Below are 17,422 nucleotides of genomic sequence, written 5' to 3' on the forward strand. Positions count from 1 at the left end.
TTTCCGTGGATGATCGGCATTATTATTGCGGAGTAACGATATGTTATGGCCACGCCCCGCACACGGGCGGACAACGAATCATCTGCCAATCCACACCGACACCCATTTTTGCATACCCACGATCCCATGTCTGCAACCCTCGACAGTACCCTTGCACACCCTTCATGTGTGCGGAAATGGGATGTGAACGCACGGTATGGACGCAGCAGCCTGGGGAGTCCTATTCATATGTCCTGCATTTCATGGACGGTTGTCATCACCCTTGAAGACGCTTGTGGTGCATATATCTACCTGTGCCGTAGTCACGGCTGTCACCTCTTCCGGTTCACACTATGCTGCCCACACTTACTTAAGGAGTAATTTTGGGTCCTGCAATGGCCACCGATGTGCATATGTAAAGTGTAGAACATGTTGGACTGTGTCCATTCGCCAGTGGGTTTGACTGCCGCCGTATGTTCCCCAGTCCCGGATGTCTGTCTGCCTACCCATATTATGTAGTGCTACGGAACCCGTGTCCTTCCACAATTTACCCATATGGTGTTACTGTAGTACTGCAGGTTGGCAACTGCTTTAAGTAATCCTCAGAGGTACCATTGTGAACTATCCGCCACTGTATTGTCATTATAACACAGCCGGTACATGTAGAACCTATTTATTCATGACAGTATGTTATTTATGTGTGGGAACGCCATATTTTAACCATAGTATGACCTTCCTAGTTGACGTTGTTGGTGTGCCATTAATATGTGTTCCACAGGCCGCACGATGTTCCGCAGAGTGGAAGCGGTGATCCCCACATACTTGCTAGCACCTTGGCTGCTGTGTACGCGGATTCGCACGGCAGGATGGATGTCTACGGGTGTATCTACTGTTGTTTCCATCTGTATGTCCTGTGTTATGCCTTACTACGGCTGTGTGATTCCACCAGGTTTGCTATTATGGGTGCCATCTTGTCCGTGACGCTTGTCCATCCTTGGGAAATGCCTACTGGACACTGATGTAGGGCTGAACACATTTCACACCTGCCTTTAGCATTACCCAGTGGATGCTTTGCATCCTTAGTGGGGACTAAGGCACGTGTTGTACCCACAGCCCTCCCACGGGCGGACAACGGATTATCTGCCAAACAACACCGAGCCCCATTTTGCATACCCAGGATCCCATGGCTGCAACCCCCCACGGTACGCATTACACATCCTTCATGTGTGCGGAACTGGGATATGGACGCACATGTATGGACACGACAATCTGGGGACCTCTGTTCATATGTCCTGCATGTCATGGACAGGTATCATCAACCTTAAACACGCTGGTGGTGCATATGTCTAGCTGTGCCGTAGTCACGGTTGGTACTCTGATTGGCCGATCCCGATGTATAAAGGTGTAAACGCCTTACTTTTTGGAGTCCTACAATGGACACCGATGTGCATTTGTAAAGTGTAGAACGTGTTGGATTGTCACCATCTGGCCAGTGGTATTGACTGCCGCTGTATGTTCCCCAATCGTGGATGTCTGCTTGACTACCCATCGTTTGTATTACATGGCCTATCTATATCCACGTGCCAGTAAGCGGAAATACAGCAAACCGCAAGGCCCTGCCCATCTTCATAAATGACATTATGGAGCATATATCGGCAAAAACAGACAATGTCAAATACGATAGACTCCACAGTGAAAGGATACTGAGCTCTTTCACCTACTAACATGGGGCATCGTCGGAGTACGGAATGCATGACATAGCCGCCCCTTATACACTTCCTTCAGAGTCGGTTTAAAGCAAAATAATCAATAAACCTGCTCATAGTTAGGTGGACAGTGCTCCAAGTCTTGATTATAACGTGACATATACATATCAGTGTTGCATACCTTACTTCATGGAAACAATAATACGGCAACAATGTGTTAATATAAATACAATATTGGTAAATACAATCAGTATCTTGAAACATAGTTGATAATTGTTGTGAGTGCACCTTAGAATGTAGTGTGTTGATCAGGATATTGTATATCAATGTGTATAATTGTAGCATTACGATAACAAAGCATGGAATCAATAAGTACTATTTAAGCATATATTTTACAATTATGAATGTAAATGTGTGGAGGAGACATCCTTAACCTTCCCTGGTTCCACTGGATCACACACGCACACGCACACCGCATGTCCGGATTGTGGGTTACGCAGGCGCACATGCATATCCGTAGTCCGCTTATATATGTTTACTGTGTCTGTGTGGTTACGTGTTTTGGCGTTAGTTGTGACTATTCCGCAACATATGTCTGATCCGTTGACGGACGGTGCAGAAAGCACTTACAGCTTTATATATGTAACAGTCTTTGCAGCATGGACGACATTACGCATAACGCTCACATCTATATGTTCTATAGTCGTAATTCAAACGTGACTGCATTCACGCTTGCCGTTACTGTGACCAGTACACGCTAGCTGTTCGCTGTCATTAATATGCATACCCATGGTACCTATGTACATTTACATATCCCCCGCACTCACGCACGCCACAGGCATCCATTCTCCTGCTGGGAAAGGTGCGGTACTGCATGTTGAACATTCCTAATTCCCCTCGCCATGGCCCAGGATGCATATGTCGCCACCGCAGGGCTGTTCAGATGACAGGTGCTTATATCCCCACGCATACAGGCCTTCGATTGTCAGGGTGTTGCTGTGGTGCTTTGGGTTTGGTCTTGTCCGCCCACTGTACGGAACTGCCCTGACCCTGTACGAATGTTAGATGAGTCACATGGGCACGCTTTGTCCGTGTCTATGGTACCATGTCACCGCCCCCAATTATTCAGAATCGTGTGCGCCGATTGGCCGGTGTACCCGTTGTAGATCTTGTTATACTAATTGCACACGGTCTGGTCGAACGGACCTATTTCCATTACTAACCCTCGGTATGTATGGCCTGTGTCGCAATATTACAAGGGTTTACCATTGCGCAACGACTTTCACTGAGCCACAGACATGTCCGCTGTTGGTTTGGGCCGGTTCCGCTGTGCTACACACATTTAACATGGCGGAACAGGTTGAACAGCTCAGCCACGAGGACATCGGGTTCTCCGTCGCTGTTTAGTATTGAATCGCTATGTGGAGTTTGTTTCACAAAGCGAGACAATGTCGACATTGTTAACGGACATCTCACGCAGTACGCCCGCACCGCCGCTGGTGACGATGTCTGCGCTTTGGCGGACAGGCATTATGCTGTGCCATTATGTCTGGGGATATATGGTTTCTTGACATAGATGATATGCCATACTAGCAATGGCCCGCTGCCTGGGTGTGGGTCCTGCTGTATTACCCACGGGAAGAGTGGCCTTAGGTTAAGTGGTGCCCTAGGCAGAAGTTGCCACCGATACATCACCCGCTACCCCCCTCCTGGTCTACCTACACCAAATAGAGTCTGGAAAGGTGCCCCGAGTAGAGCAACGCCCTAGACGGCTACCTACTTGGCCTATGCCTAAGGCCGGCTATGTGTGTGGTCCCTCGGGCATCGGACTCGGGAACGCGCCACGTCTGCCGTGGGTATGTCCAGCATTACCCACATCCAGCCCCAAGGCAGTCAACACAGCATCCATGGGTCCAGATGGTGTCCCAGCTGTGTACTCCAGGAACTCTATGGGGAAATAAACCCACACTTAGGACAGCTGTTTAATCTTAGCCTCACCTCAGGATACGTACCTGAGTAGTAGCACAAGGCGACTGTAGTCACACTCCACATAGATGGTGCCTCCACTGACCCTGGTTATTACCATACCATTAGTTTGACAAGCCTTATCTGCAAAGCCATGGAGATGGATCATAATGGAACACATAGATAAAGACATAGGGGACTCGTGATACTTTGGATACAACCCAGTTTAGCTTGGTCAAAGTCAGATCATGCCTTTACACGTGTTTGACTTTGTAGAATCAGTCACCAAGGCCATTGATGAGGGTAAAGCAGTCCATACAGCCTACCTCAACCTGGCAAAGGCCTTCGACACAATACCCCCCTCGGGTATAATTGATAAACCCCCCATCTTGAATGTAAATCCATACATCGCCATATGGGTTGCAAACTGGCTAAGTCACAGAACACACATGGCCATAGTTGCTGGCGCCATGTCATACTCACAGCCAGTCACAGGTGGTGTCCCATGGGGCTCAGTCCTGGGTCCACTATTTCTCAGCATCTACGCTTCCGAAGTAAACGCATACACAGGGGGTTATGGTGACAATGTTTGCAGATGACTGCAAACCGGTGCCAAAGTCAGACACACATCTGACACAGATATCCTTCAGGAGTGCCTCACAGATGTGGATAAGTGGTGCCAGAGACATGTCCTACAGCTAAATGCCAGGAAATGCATAGTCATACCCTTCGGGAAGAACAAGGTTACCCCTAGCTACCATATAGGTGGCAATCCACTGAGCACAGAGGGGTTACCAGTGATCTGGGGACCCGGTTGTTGTTAACCGCTCGTTAGACACACACGCTGCTAACATAGTTAGGTTGACCTTCCACATTGCCCACATCATCATGAAGGGATTCACACCTAGATCAGGGGAGGACATTGTCCCCTTGTACTCAGCACTCATTAGACCCATGATCGGGTACAATGCCCCGTTCAGAATGTATCTGACCCAACACCTGCAGCAGCTGGAAAGGCACCAACAGTTCATCGACAAACAGATGCAGGGTCTCAGGTATATGTGTTATACTGACCAACTGAAAGAATTCCAGCTGTATACAGTTGCATACCACTTGCCCAGAGGTGACCCGTGCCTGGCATACAAGGCTATGTCGAACCCAGATCTGATGACTATGCTTCACGAAAGAAGTTAGATCCTCAGAACCACAAGGGCAGCTGACGCACACCTTGACACTGTCATTAATAGAACGTGTTGTTGGGACAGATTCATCACCCAGACACTCACTATGCTGTGGAACAACATCCCAGTACATGTGAGGGCAAGCACCTCGCTGGCCTTGTGTTAGTATTTAGACATGGATGTCTGAATTGATTTATTTAAGTAACCTTCTAAATGAATATTTACATTAGCACATTGTGAATCTTTACATTTCGCTGGTCTATTTTACATTAGTCATAATCATACGGTTTATGTGTATATATTATGGTTCATTTATATTACTAGGTGTCTGCAGTTCTGTTAATATATTGGCACAATCCGTAGGACATATATATGTAGCTTACACAGTCAGACATTTGGAAAACATTATGTTGGTTCATCTTTCATATATGTACATATATTTCTATTTTTCGATGAAGACTGTACCTTTCAAGCAATGTCTGATGTCCTCACTGTGTGGAATCTGTAACCCAAGTAAGGTTTGTTTGCTTGTTTGCCTTTAAGGCATGTAATTAGTACCTAGCACATCTAATTTACTGACCAATTAAGGGTTTTAAATGTAGTAGGTTGGACTGCATTGTATGTATTCTGAATAAGTCTGCTTATGAAGCAGACGGTGGGCTCCAATAGACTATGGTGACGGCCTTTAATTCTTGGTGTGCTCTGAGTGGTCACTGACGGTCTCTACAGTACCTCGCCTTTGCGTTGGACTTCATCGGCTGGTTGTCTGTGTTTGTTGTATGGGGAATGTCAACTGTAGTCCCTATGTGTATTACTTGTGTAATGCCTTACTACGGCAGTGTAATTCCACCGGTTTGCAGTTATGGGTGCCATCTTAGTCATACGCTTGTCCATCCATGTGAATTGCCTACTGGACACTGGTATAGGGCTGTACACATTTCACACCTGCATTTTGAATTCTCCGTAGATGGTTTGCATTATTAGCGGAGAGTGAGGCAGGTGCTACGCACACATCCCTCCCACGGGCGGACAAAGGATTGCCTGCTAAACAACACCGAGGCCAGATTCTACATACCCAGACTCCCTTGACTGCAACAGTGGACAGTACCCATTACACATCCTTCATGTGTGGGGGACTGTGATGTGGACGCAGTTCAATGGACCCGTACCCTGGGTATTTCTGTGCATGTGTGCTGCATTTCACGGACAGCTAGCATCAACATTGAACACGCTTCCGCGCATATGTGTACCTGTGACGTGGTGACGACAATGAGATCACGTGAGTAATGCAGGAAGCTAGCAGGCATTCTCTGAATAGAATATTTGGGTCCTACAATGGACACCGATGTGCATATGTCAAGTTAGATGTTGCTGGACTGTGTCCACCTGCCCAGTGCTTTTCACTGCTGGTGTATGTTCCCAATCGCGATGTCTGTTTGACTACCCATTCCACATGGTGCTACATAACCAGGTGATTTAGTACTGTGAACAAATGACATACATCCAAAGATGCTGGTTAGCAACTGCTTCATATAAACCTCAGACATCCCAATGGGACATATCCGACACTGTATTTCCAATATAACACCACCGAACATGTTGATTACCTATGTATTCATTTAACCATGTTGTCTTCATAGGTGGGAATGCCATAGTTTACATATCCTAGGTGACGCTGTGAGTGAGCCACTAGTATGTGTTCCACAGGTCGCACATCTGTTCCGCTGTACGGTAGCGGTGCTCCTCATTCTGTTGCTGGCAGATTGAGTGCTGTGTACGCCGGTGTTGGCACGACGGTCCGCTTTGTATGTGGAATGTCAACTGTAGTCCCTATGTGTATTTCCTGTGTTATGCCTTACCGCTGCTATGTAATTTACCCGGTTTGCAGTTGTGGGTGCCATCTTGGCCATACGGGTGTCCATCCATGAGAATTGCCTACTGGACACTGGTATAGGGCTGTACACATTCCACACCTGCATTTAGCATTCTCCGTGGATGGTTTGCATTATTAGCGGAGAGTAAGGCAGGTGCTACGACACATCCCTCCCACGGGCGGACAAAGGATTGCCTGCGAAACAACACCGAGCCCAGAGTCTACATACCCAGAATCCCTTGACTGCAACAATTGACAGTACCCATTACACATCCGTCATGTGTGCGGACTGTGATGTGGACGCAGTTCTATGGACCCGTACCCTGGGTATTTCTGTGCATGTGTGCTGCATTTCATGGACAGCTATCATCAACATTGAACACGCTATGTGCATATGTGTACCTGTGACGTGGTGACGACAATGAGATCACGTGAGTAATGCAGGAAGCTAGCAGGCATTCTCTGAATAGAATTTTGGGTCCTACAATGGACACCATGTGCATATGTCAAGTTAGATGTTGCTGGACTGTGTCCACCTGCCCAGTGCTTTTCACTGCTGGTGTATGTTCCCAATCGCTGATGTCTGTTTGACTACCCATTCCACATGGTGCTACATAACCAGGTGATTTAGTACTGTGAACAAATGACATACATCCAAAGATGCTGGTTAGCAACTGCTTCATATAAACCTCAGACATCCCAATGGGACATATCCGCCACTGTATTTCCAATATAACACCACCGAACATGTTGATTACCTATGTATTCATTTAACCATGTTGTCTTCATAGGTGGGAATGCCATAGTTTACATATCCTACTTGACGCTGTGTGTGTGCCATTAGTATTTGTTCCACAGGTCGCACATCTGTTCCGCTGTACGGTAGCGGTGCTCCTCATTCTGTTGCTGGCAGATTGAGTGCTGTGTACGCCGGTGTTGGCACGACGGTCCGCTTTGTATGTGGAATGTCAACTGTAGTCCCTATGTGTATTTCCTGTGTTATGCCTTACCGCTGCTATGTAATTTACCCGGTTTGCAGTTGTGGGTGCCATCTTGGCCATACGGGTGTCCATCCATGAGAATTGCCTACTGGACACTAGTATAGGGCTGTACACATTCCACACCTGCATTTAGCATTCTCCGTGGATGGTTTGCATTATTAGCGGAGAGTAAGGCAGGTGTTACGCACACATCCCTCCCACGGGCGGACAAAGGATTGCCTGCGAAACAACACCGAGCCCAGAGTCTACATACCCAGAATCCCTTGACTGCAACAATTGACAGTACCCATTACACATCCGCCATGTGTGCGGGACTGTGATGTGGACGCAGTTCTATGGACCCGTACCCTGGGTATTTCTGTGCATCTGTGCTGCATTACATGGACAGCTATCAGCAACATTAAACACGCTTATGTGCATATGTGTACCTGTGACGACAATGAGTTCAGGTACGCATTGAAATAAGAAATTATTCGATTCTTTCCACAATTTTTGGGTCCTACAATGGACACCACTGTGCATATGTAAAGTGTAGAGCTTGTCGGACTGTGTCCTTGTGAGCAGTGGGTTTCACTGATGCTGTGTGTTCAGCAATCGGATGTGTGCTTGACTACCCATACTGTGTAGTGCTACAGGAACCATGTCTTCCGACACCAGAACCCAATGCTATACATCCAATGTTGCAGGTTAACAACCACTTTCATACCATACCCAGAGGTCACGATTGGGAGGTATTGCCACTTTATTATCGGAACAACACCCCCAGACTGTGTACATCACGGGATCTTTAGGCCAGTCTTACCGGCCATTTGCAATTGTAAGTAGCAGACACGTGTCAATACATGTATGATAAGACATATTGTCATGCAGAAGTTAATCTATGTTATTTGGACATTGGCTTCTGCTTTTGGCATCCGTTGCTGTGAGTGTTGCCAGTTACCATACACATTGCTTGCTCAGAGGCAGACTACACAATTCTGCACACTACTGTGGTCTCCTTTGAGGACCCTGAGCCAGTGGTCGACAGTACGGCAGCCACTGCATCAATCACATTTGCCATCTACCAGTACCTACAGGACTGCATGAGCCAGGCATTCACTTACCCAACTGTGGTTCATTGTACCAATGCCAAGCATCCAGTGTGGTGTACCCCAGCCATACACAGGATGTACAACACGAGGAGGTGGCTACTACAAGGTGGAGCAGACACCTTGTGAGGTATGACACCCTTGGTCATCATATGTGTAGAGTTACACACTGTCATGAAATTGTCCAGGGCACATTCCACAGATATACCTACATGGACCTGGCTAACAATCATACCACCTTCAGTTGCTATGCTCAACACCTGGGAGCTCACTCCCACATATGCTCTGACTGGGTTCACATAGAGGTGGGGTTTACTCAACATACACACATTGCCAACATACAGGCTGACAAGTCCAGTGAGGACATCTCCACACCCTCCCCCACACATGAGGAGATGTGTGTACCAGCGGTTTGTGGTCACCAAATGTTCTGTGACACACAGGTGGGACATGCTCTCTCCAGGGTAGTGGACATAGCATCCATGAGACCAGCTGGTGACCCCACTGTGTACTCCACTATCTCATTGAGGTATTAGACCCACAGTTATGACAGCTATTTCTTTGTAGCCTCACCTCAGGTAAGGTACCCAGGTTGTGTCGCATGGCAACCATAGTCCCACGACACAGGGCCAATGCCTCCACTGAGCCTGGTTATTACTGTCCCATTACCATGAGGAGACCTATCTGCAAAGACATGTGGAGGGATCATACTGCGGCTCATATATGACTGCATAGGGGACATACATACTTTGCATCCAACACGGTTTGTCTTGTTCAGGGGCGGTTCATGCCTTTAAAGCATGGGCAAAATGTTCGGGACAGTCACCGAGGCCATTGATGGGGTGTTGCAGTCCATACAGCCTACCTCGACCTGGCAAAGGCCTTCATCACATTACCCCCCTCAAGTATCGTTGATAAACCCATTGGCTGGGATGTGGACACGTACATCACAGAATGTGTTGGAAACTGTCTATGCGACACAACCCACACAGTCATAGTTGCTGGCAGCATGTCAGACCTACTGCCTGTCGCAAGTGGTGTCCCATGGGGCCCTTCTGTGGGTCCACTCCTGTCATACATCTACATTTCCACGGTACAGGCACACACAGGGGTGCTATGGGCAACAGTGTTTGTAGATGACTGCAAAACAGGTGCCAAAGTGGGACGGACATCTGACACAGATATCCTTCGAAGGGGCCTCCCAGGTATGCATATCTGCTGTCAGGGACATGTCCCACAGCTAAATGCGAAGTAATGCAACATCATACCTGTGGAGAACTACTAGGTCACCCCTGTCCAGCATATAGGTGGCTGTCCACTCAGCACAGGGTGATTACCAGGGATCAGGGGACAGAGTTTGTCGGTCACCATTCATTCCACACACACGCTGCTATCGTGGTTGTGTGGGACTTCTACATTGCCCACCTGTTTGTGCAGGGATTCACATCTACATCAAGCTAGGTCATTGTCTCCTTGTACCCATTACGTGTTACACCTATGATCTACTACATTGCCCCATTCAGACTGTATCTGACCATACACCTACAGCAGCTGGGAAGCCCACATAGGTTAATTGTTGTACAGATGCAGGATGACACCATTTTGTGTAATGCTGCCCCACTTGTAGGACCCCTGCCACATTACGTCACATACCTGCTGTTTAGTGTTGACCTGTGCCTGACATACAAGGCCATGTCAACCCATATGTCATGTGTATGCTTCACCTACTGTATCTGCATCCCTCAGAACCACTAGGGCAGGTTACATTTACCTTGTCACGGTCATTAATGGGATGTGTTTGAGTGACACATATATCACCCAGACACTCATTATGCTGTGGATCTACATCACAGTACATGTGAGACAGAGATCCTTCCTAGCCTTGTTCGCAGGTATGTTGTCCATTGGATGGAGAATTGCAGGTATAGGCCAGGGATTACATCATTATCAGTGCTTGACGGAGGTACAGCAATATCATGAGTATTTTATCCGAAGCACAGAAGGTTGGCAAAGTCATCCTAACTATGGTGTAGTATTATGGCTGAACCTGGGACGATGGCCTACCCTGTACCTATGGACGATGAACCTATATTCATAGTTTGTCACTTTTACAATTGTCTATCCACTATACTCTTTCGCCACTGTATATTTCTGTGGCACATGATTGTCCTCTGTATTACATGCAGGTATGCTGTGTACAGTGCACATACGTCACTGTTGATGACAGTGTATCTGTGTCCCTAACACTGTGATACTGAGGACTACCACACATCCTTCACAACATTACATGCATATGTCCATTCTATTCTTCTTTGGCCTATGGGGGTGTTAAGGCAAATATTACTCAAGTCCCTGTTTGTGCATGCTTCATGTTGGTGTTTGACCAGGCTCCGTTGCAGTCATGTGTTGGACAGTAGTGTGTCTGTGTGTTTGCCATGTGTTTTTATTGCCGGTACATCTGTGGGAGGTGTAGTTGGCACATGTTCCTCTTTGCAGGGACACCCATCCTGGGGTTTGTGTCATGCATCTGCACTTGGCACGTGCCATATGTCCTGTACTATTCCCACAGTCGTATGCCTTCATGCACTACTACTGCGTGTTACTGGCTGTTTGTATGTGGTACACATGGACATTGTGATGGTTGGCTTGACCTATTCCCATGCTAGAACGTACACATCTGTCAATTAAGTTTTTAAATCAAACTGTAACACTCATTCGTATTTTCAAAATGACAGTCAATAACACAGGAAGCTGAGATTAATAACATTTTACTACTGTGCAGCAGGAGGCAAAGGAGTATGCAGTAAAAGTTTAGACATTTGTTTAACTCTATACATGTTACATCTGTATGAGCATTCTGTATACTATCATCTTTTGCACACATTAATGATGTGGTCAGTCACAAGGCATTTACATCGCTAGAGTCAAGAACATTGTATTCCTACAACAGTGCTCAGGTAATGCTTATTAAATGTTTTCCCATGAGGATAGCCCAACCTTGCGAGCCACATATTCACTTAGACTGTACTTCAACAAATTCTGCTCTGTCACGGTTCCAACACTGTTCATATCCAGTCCTCACTCCATTTCCTACTAGGTTCCTGTGTCTCTCTGCTGAGCAGCTGTACTCTGTGTTACAGCTCACAAGCCTATCCTCCTCAGTGGAAGGATGACAGATATACCTGTACATACATGTATTATTCTCTAACCGAGCAGATGACTAATGCTGAATGACATACACCTGCTGCACTGGTTACTGCTAGGGTCAGGGTTCAATCACACTGCAGCTACACTACAGGCAATTACATGCATGATAAGCTGTACTGCCATATTGTCAGGTAGAATAATATGCATTATACACTATTTGCTTCTAAAGTTGCACGTCATATATATGTTTAAATGTGTATTTTGCTAACATTCTCCCTCCTTTGATTGCTTCTACTCTATCCAGAAACATATACAACATTATTTCATTCCCTAGCCTCTTCCTCTGTGGAACGTTTAACTAGGCAAGTAATTTGTTGTACATTTCAAGAAGGATTGCATTTTCTATTGACAAATACCACTACAGGTCTTGATACATAGTCTCGGGTACAGATATGTCGCCAGAGTCCCTGACTAATACTTACATGCAAAGTATCCCGCAATAGACACATGCTCCCAATATGAGCGGAACAACACAAATGGCAATCATGATATTCAGTATGACTGACCCCATCCACCCAATGGTTTGTGGAAATGGTTCGTCAGTGGGTTTGGGCCTGGTTCCGCCATGGATGACACCTGCTGTATTACCTCTAGGTGGGCGTTGATTTTGGTCTCTTCATGTGGTAGTTGGACACAGCGATCTTCTTCAGTAAGCGCGCACGTACCAATTCTCAGCTCCACGGTGCAGTCGTGCGCTATTACATTTTGTGACACAACAGTTCTCATTGCATCCAGTTCATCAGTCACAAGTTCAAGAGCGGAAAGTCACATTCATCCTTCCTCCGACAGGTTTTGATAACTTCCTCTGTTCCCTGATTGATTTCACTACTCCACAAGCTGGGAGTGTTCCAGCCCAGGTTGTGACGCTGTCACTCAAGTCCATATGAATCGATATTCCTTTATCTCTTGCAGAAGACTGGAATGTCAGAACAGCTTCCATTTCACCCACTGGATTAGTAGGTTTCTCGACTGTGTTCCCAGTTCTTCGAGCTATATGTGTTATAGTTCGTTTCGCACCCAGAGGCAATTGTACAGTATGTCATGTGACTGGAGCCAGATAACCCAAATAACAACTGCCGGACCAATTCCCAGGTAACCATTGATATGCTTATTTCCCACAAACAACATAACAATATTCTACTTTACTACTGATGCGGGTTACCTCTGCATGTAACATTTTCCTGTCTCTAACAGAGGACTGTTTATACAATTCAGGATGTTTCTGCACATCCTTCAACATTGTTCTCATGATGTTTCAATACAAATAATGAATGGTGCTACAAGTAGTACTGTGTTCTTTGGCTGTTATATGACATTCGTAAGACACAGTTATGTTACAAATACTCCCACCAACTGAAACTGTATCATGTTTATGATAACATACAATTCCTTTTGTGTAACAGGTAAGTACATTGCCACGTTGTCCTGTGATCTCACAGAACCTGTATCAAAGTGTAGATATTCACAAGTCTCAATCTATCCCCAAAGGGACAACATGCATCGGAAGTCCTCCATATGATGTAGGTATGGCAGTACAAACACAGCAATTTAAAGTGTTCCTAGTCTCTATATGCACACGCCATGCCTAGGTATCTGTTGAAGTGTGGAAGACACTCTGTGGCCAGTTCATCACGTATCAGTATTTGTATCCGTGTAGTTATATGCAGGTAAGGTCCCAGAAAATGTAAAGTAAACACAAACATGGTTAATAGGTGTATAATCATTAGGACAGCAAACAAAATGTCTTTGGGGTTGCTTTGTATTGTTATACAGTCTTGCCCGGGTGATTCAGGCTCTTTGGTATATCAGCTACAAGATGTCAATCAGACTTGATATCCTTTACCGGTTTGAGAAATGTGAGGTGGACACAGGACGACCTCTCTGCAAACTTTACTGCAGTAGGCGTTGCCAACAGTACCCGGTACAGACCTTCACAATTTCCACTTGGCAATAATGTTCTTTGGATAACAGTGACATACACACAGGATACTGGTGTCAGCTATGCATCCGTCTTCGTTTGCTCTTATCTGTAAAAGACTTTAACTGAAGAACAGTGTTATTGGTTAACAATCCTCTCATGTCACCTGCTAATGAGTCATCGACCTCCGGCTCTGCAGGCATGACAGCTTTCCACTCTGGCACATGATATGCCATTCCACATACTACTTCGAAGTGGGTGCAGCACTTTACATTTGGAACTGTTGTCATGCTCAGCAATGCTAGAGGTAGACAGCACATGTAACTCGTCTGGATGTCACCCACCAACCTCCTCTACTTATTTCTCGGGATCCCATTTTACGGCGCCAGCAGTCATGCTGACTGTGGGTTGTACATGCAATTTACATTCATGGTAATACAAACTAATCCCCCAGGTTGCGTGATTGTCTGGTTCACTACATGTGTTCTATTGTCACTGTAGCTTCTTTACAGCATGCCAGATCTAGGGATACTTTACTTTACTGGCACCTTTGCCACTGCTGCTGCATCCGGATTCATGGTTGGGAATGATTCTACCCATTTTGATTATATATATGTGTAATCGCTAAACAGTATTTGTTCCCTTCACATTTATGCAGATGTATGAACTCCATACAAATAGTACGGAATGGTTATGGTGGTGTAGGTAAACTCACTCCCTTCGGTTTAAATACTCCCTGTGCATGATATCTACTGCAAACGTGACACGCTGCTCATGATGTTTGTATGTGGTTCGTAATTCCGTATGTTAGGGGTATTCTGTTAACCAAATGTACCATCCCCCCTGTTGAGACATGTCTCTACCCATGGCTCCACAAAGCCGCATATCTGAATACATTAGACGTTAATATTGGCTTTCTCACTGTGGATATGTGCAGTCCGTGTTCAAGGATTGCTCCTCGTCATAACCACGTCGACTTTTCTGCTTTCGTAGTTGCTGTTTGCATTGTTTGTACAGTTTCTACATCTAAACTGTCTGAAGTTTGTCATTCCTCATTCACACAAACACTTTCCAACTGTGAGGCTGCCTGTTACAACGTTCAATCACCATATGAGGTTGACTCAGTGGTATGGTCAAACAAGACAAATGTCTAGCACGGGTCAGGAATGCTATCTTCTCTTGCAGCAGACTGACCGCAACTGCATGAGACATTCTCACAGTGAGAGGGTGGTCTAGTAACATTACGGCCGGGGCCTGTACTGCCATGGGTGCTACAACAACTGCCTGTACACAATGTGGCACTGACCATGCCACAGTGTCCGACTGCAATGAGTAGTAAGCTATGTAGCGTTGCTTACTTCCCTGCTGTTGCATCAAGACTGACGTCATATATCTCCGCTTACAATCTACGGTCTGACAACATGTGTTATGATTATTCAGGAGACCTACTACAGCTGTTGAGGCTATCAATCGTTCTAGTCTGCAGAACGCTGTTTCTGCTACTGTAATCCAGTGTAGTATGTGTTGTGCTGCCATAGGTGTATTAAAGATTAAGGCAAACAATACAGCGGATTCCAAAGCATTGTTTGGTATCCAGATTTGACAAATGTTAGTCGGCCCAGACAGGACTTCATTCCCTTCTTGTTAGTTGGCTTGGGTGCTTATGATATTGCTACCTTCCTATCGTCATGTGATGTTCTACCCTACTTGGATACCACATATGCCGGTAATTGACCTGTATTCTCTGTAGTTGCAATTTATGCTTGCTTACTTTATGTCCCTGTTCTGCTAAATATCTCAATAATGCTATTGTATCTTCCATACATTGCTGCTGGGTAGGGGCCGCAAGCAGAATATCATCCACATAAAGTAGAACTTGACTGGCCCCGGGTGGAGTTAACACCGGAATGTAGCTAGCCATCTCCTGTGGGAATATCGTTGTACTTTCACAGTATCCCCGCGATAGCCGGGTATGGCTGTGTCTGTCACCCTGACTGTACATGCAAATCAATACGGACTATGTGGATGTATAGGTATTGCAAAGGGAGCATAGCTTATATGTACCACGGTAAGATACTTCTGTGGCGTGTTCATAGCATTGAATATAGTGTGTGGGTCTGGCACCAACGCTACCCTAAGTATTCTTACATGATTTACAGCTTGTACATACTGTACCATCCGCCATTCCCTTTTGGTTTCCGATCAGAAGATACAAGGGGTATTGCATGGTGAATAGCGATTACTTTGTGGATGGGGAATTCCCTCTATGACTTTACAGATATCTTCTGGTGTCCACGGTCTATACGCTACGGGGGTTGGGTCCTGGCCTTCCTGTCCTGCATGAGGGTTCGGTACTTCAATTAATTGACAGATATCCTCACTCTGTTTTAGTGACTGTCTTCTTACTCGGGTGTCCCTAGGTATGTTACGTGTTCGGGATGTGGTTTCAATAGCTTCTGTTACATTTGTTCGTTGTGCTACCTCTGTTGCCACAGGATAACGTGTGGGGACTAGCGTGCCCTCCCGCTTCATATCCTGGATGTGGTATCGGAGGTGGTAGGGGGTTGTGGGGGGGGGGCTATCGGTACTACTGTATTATGATCTTCTCTGTGTACGTATGATGCTTAGCCATTTGTAGTGTTCTGTTCCCTTCGGTACACTACCTCAATCCACCTATGTGCATGACGGATACCCAATTGTCGCTGTTTTGTCGCCTGCACACCTTAGGGCTGCCACCTTTTCAAATGCACAATGTGGGACATTAGTGTTCGGAACGTGTAATTTTCCAGGAAAAGGCATACCCACGGCCAGTACGTAGGACAGGATTTCACTTTTTGCCAGGAGAGCGACCAATTGTTGTAGCATTTCAGTTGCTTATTCTGTTTATTATGATATTTTGCTGTTCCAGATACAAATTTACTGGTTTATGCTACCATTTTGATAGATATCTGGGAAATGTTTGTCCTGAGATATCAGGACATTTGCCATTTGTTCGGTTTGTTTACAGGACACGGCTGGCCAAAGAGGGACTGTCCCTCTCAGGGTGGAACAGGTGTTTACCCTGGAACATGTGCATCACATTTTCAGGGATTACAATGTTTCAGTAACGATATTTTGTGTAATGTACCATCAATGTCATATTTATTACCCCATTTTGCTGCGTAACTCACATTATGTGCTCTCTGCGATTGCATATACTTCACGTCACCCGTCAAACGCGGATCACATGATCTGTTTCCTTAATAATCTCCCATATCCTCTACACGACTGCTACGTACCCTTCTCTCATACCACGTGGTGTCTCCTTCCCTGTATCCACTGTAGTGTCTACAAACACTATTTACTCTGCTGTGTGTTCCCCTGACCTATGTTCAGATTTAACAGTATTTGGATAGGTCTTTGACCCGCTATCACAACTGTTAACAGAAACACAATGTAGTCTGGTCCCTGATCTACAATAGAGACAAAAAGGCAAACACTCCTTACCTGGGCCTCCTGTTTAAG

Source organism: Protopterus annectens, chromosome 4.part0, assembly GCF_019279795.1.
Source record: "Protopterus annectens isolate FY-2018-M chromosome 4.part0, PAN1.0, whole genome shotgun sequence".
NCBI classification, from domain to species: Eukaryota; Metazoa; Chordata; order Ceratodontiformes; family Protopteridae; genus Protopterus; species Protopterus annectens.